Genomic DNA, 4178 nt, shown 5'->3' with positions numbered 1-4178 from the left:
TTTTTTTCTTTTTTGAGGAGGCGGGAGGCCTAGCAATGTTTAATATTGATGTTATTAATGTTGTGACCCTTTTATCTTATATGATGACATATAATAGTGGTGGTCAGCCAGGCCTACTGTCATACAGACATGTCTTGTCCCTACTTGTCTGTGAGATGCCCTTTGCCAGGGTCCCACTCCCACACCACCATATCAATATCAATATGTATGGAAAAATAATTCATTTTAATTTGTTTTCTTATGCATGGTATGGACTTCAAGTTCAAGGAGCAACAGACATATTACAAATCAACAAAGTTACACATTCTGATTCATAGGCGAAAAATGAAAATGATGCTAAAACAACTTTTTTTTTTTTTTTTTTTTTTTTTTATGGATTATAGTCATGCGTATATGAAAGAAGAGATACTAGTCTTTTGTGAAATTTTAAATTATCCCTTCTTTAAAGCTTCATATGGTATTGCGTTTCTAATGGACCCCTTCCCACTTATGATATTTAAATAATAAAAAAGCAAAGACTCACCCTTAAAAATCTGATCCCTGAACTTATCTCATAAAAGCACTTTTGAAGTTTTGGTTGAAACGTCATACTTTATCATTAAACTCCGTTGCAACTTTTTACAACTCTATAAATTTAAATTATTCAAGACAATCCATTTTGCAAAATGAAAAAAAAATGGTAATAATTAATTCCACAAACGAAGAAATTAAACTCATATACACAATAGACATGAAAATGAAATAATCTAAAAATCACCAATAAACTAAGTGTGTTATATTTAATTAGCTTTCTGCTAAAAGTTTAATTGTTGAAAGTTGGTAAAATTATAGTTGTACTTAAAAAAAATGACAAATTACAACTTACCTACATATGATTTGGCCAAAATTTAAGTTACTTACATGTGGTTTGAAATTTGATATTTTACCCGCCTAAGGTTTGATCAGTTAGAGTTTTGTAACCCACTTTTGTTAAAAATATGGTTAAATATGTAATTTTGCTCCACTTTTATATCATTCTCCTCCAAAAACACAAAAAATATAAAAATACAAGATCAAAAAGAGTCCAGCGAAACACTTGCATTTTGAGATTTCAAACCACATGTAGGCAACTTAAATTTTAGTCAAACCTCAAGTAGGTAAAATTTCAAATTTCAAAACACATGTAAGTAATTTAAATTTCGGTTAAACTACAGATGGGTAAGTTGTAATTTGCCTTAAAAAGTATTAAGGTTTTTAAAATGATGTATTTTGAAAGCTCAATGTTATAAAAGAACTAGAATTTGTTTAGACCCCCAATTTTAATTAAGGCTTGATTAATTTTAATCTACACACACTTAATGCGGAATATACGTGATTAGCAAATTAATTAATCGAAATATTCAATAATTGCATGGATGAACAAATAAGTGCAATGCTAAAATAAAAAAGGGCAATGGGTAAAAAAATAGCAAACCCAAGATAATACGACGATGTGTTATTGAAGAGGAAACCAAAGAACTCTGCGAAAAGACTCTCCGTGGCCCTCTAAGTCGAAATGATCCACTAGTGAATAAGTTAGAGTGCAAGGATACCAAAAAGACCCTTTAAGCCTAATCTACCAAGAGTACTTGAGCCCTCTAAGTTTCAACTACCAATGGACTTTTCGAAGTCATGTCTTCACTAGTTATCTGGATCCTGTAATACCATTCGATTGCATTTGTCAAACCTCACTGTCTTATTTTGGCAAATACCCAATGTTTCCTAAGATCCAAAACACTTTTTACATTCTGAATATGTGTGGGTTGTATTTGTATACAAATCTCTTCTCAAGGTATAAAAATGGGAGAAGGGAGGAGAAGAGACTACAATGATTTCTCTTTTGAGAATGAGTAATTCTCTCTAACAAGATGGTTGTTGTAGAAACCTCTTTCTAGGTTTTTTCTTCTGAATAGCCTCCTTAAAATTTTGTGGGTAAAGAAAAGGATGTGTCACACTTAAAATCCAACCAGTTAGTGCATCTCCCGGGTTGACCAAGTCATGAAATGAGTCGCGAAACATATTAACTCTTCAGTTTCTAGCATGTACTCTTAATATGACCTTCACGGGTTGCACCACTTGTGAGCCAAGTCACGAGATCAACTTCTTGAGCCAAATTCATCACTTAAGACTAAACCCATTACAATTAAATCCCACAAAATACAAGAAAATAAATTAATATAATTACAATACTTTTTTTCATGGAATAAAGTACATAAATGTTATGTGAAAAACCATAACTTAATGTATATAAACAACTAAGCAAAAGAAGTTAAAAAAAAAAAAAATAAAAAAAAAAAAAAAAAAAAAAAAAAAAAAAAAAAAAACTCATTCAATGTTTACAGTTTTAAAGTAAATAATTAGAAAATGAATTCTATAATGAACTTATTTAAAAACTACTCAATATTAGTAAACCTGTGAAATCATTTGAATTTGAGAATTGTTTGACAATTTGATGAATAATGTAATTAGTATATTAATTTGCAATATAGAAAATTTAATATAACTTTAGTATACAAACATATATGGAAAGTGAATCGATAAAAAATTAATTTAAAAATGTTATAATAAGGGTTTGATGAGTGGGTTGGGTATAGCTTGATTTGGTCAAGATTGGGTAAAATACTATAAGACCAAAACGGGTTGCTATTATTATGACCCATATTCTAATTTTTTGTTAGGCAAAACTTAGGTACAATACCTTAGGTTCCCTACTTAAAATTTTGATATTTGTCTAATTTAACATCTCACAAACGGTGTTAAAACTTTCTTTTTTTTCTTCTTCCTTCGTTTTCTTATACTGCAAACGGCTTCTCTTCCAATTTGGAATACCCACCGCCACCACAGCCTTGCTTGCAACCAATTCAACCCAAGCCCTAACAGAAAAAGAATCATAGATCAGAAAAGAAGAAAGGAAACAGGTACACCCACACCAAGAGAGAAAGAAAGAATCATAGATCAAAAAGAATCATAGATCAGAAAAGAATCATAGATCAGAAAAGAAGAAGGGAAATAGATACACCCACACCTCGGTGACTGGGTTTTGGTGGTGGGTCTTTGTGATGGATTTCAGTGATGGGTTTCGATGATGGTGGGTTTCATTGGTGGGTTGATTTTAGGGGTGGCGATTTGGTTGTTGCTTGGTTGGGTTTCGGTTGTGCTCGTTTGGGTGTTGGTTGGGTTTCACGATGGAGTTCAGGTTTGAGTATGGGTCTCGGTGGAGATTGGGTTTGGGTTTCAATTTTGTCTCTTCCTCTTTGATCGTTTGGGTTTCAGTTCTGGTGGTGGTTGGTTTGGAGAGTGGAGTCGTGGAGATCAGATTGGGGCTGAGGTTGAATTGGTTGGGGCTTGGTTTGAAACCTAGTAGATCTGGCTTTTATTTTTTTATTTTTGATCTTACCTATTTGGTTCTGCATTTTAGCTTCTAAGTTTTGGATTAGAATTTGGAATTCCCTTTATTATCTTCATTTTAGCTTCATCAATCAGAGACAACTGGAGATTTGAAGCCGTGGTTCATTGGTTCTGGTTCTCTCGCAGTTACAGGAAAAAGAAGGAAGAAGGAAAAAAATAATAATTTAGTTTTAATGCCATTTATTTGGGATGTTAAATTGGACAGATGTCAAAATTTTAAACGGGGAACCTAAGGTACTGTATCTAACTTTTACCATTTTTTGTTCAACTTCAAGCGGGTTATTGGGTCTGGGTCCAATTTTGCCAAGTCTACAAATTGAGAAATATCCACCTCATTGTCTTTTAGATGAAGAATGCCATTTACAACAATTCCCAAGATTTTTTTTTTCTATTTTCATTTATTTTCTTCAAATAATAATAAAATGATGGTAAATGAAAACAAAATTATACACAAATTTGTTGTTTTGATCGTTGCCATCTGATGATTGTCTTACTAATTCCCCCTAATTGGTTGATAATTGATCAATCATTCATCTTAGTGGGTTCATCTCTATGCGAAAAAACTTTGGCTACCTCTTTGAGTAGGAGCAATAAAAGCAAAATTTTAAAAGTTAAAAAAAAAAAAAAAAAACCTGATTACGTCATTTAAGTTTGAAATTTTTTCTACATTGGTTGCTTAGCTATGAAAACTTATGTTCTATACTTTCAAGTTTAGACTATTACAACACTATCAATGTGCCCATCCCATCCCA

This window comes from Quercus suber, unplaced genomic scaffold, assembly GCF_002906115.3.
Source record: "Quercus suber isolate HL8 unplaced genomic scaffold, Cork oak 2.0 scaffold_461, whole genome shotgun sequence".
NCBI classification, from domain to species: Eukaryota; Viridiplantae; Streptophyta; class Magnoliopsida; order Fagales; family Fagaceae; genus Quercus; species Quercus suber.
The sequence above is the reverse complement of the archived record's forward strand: the minus strand, read 5'-3'. Positions refer to the sequence as shown.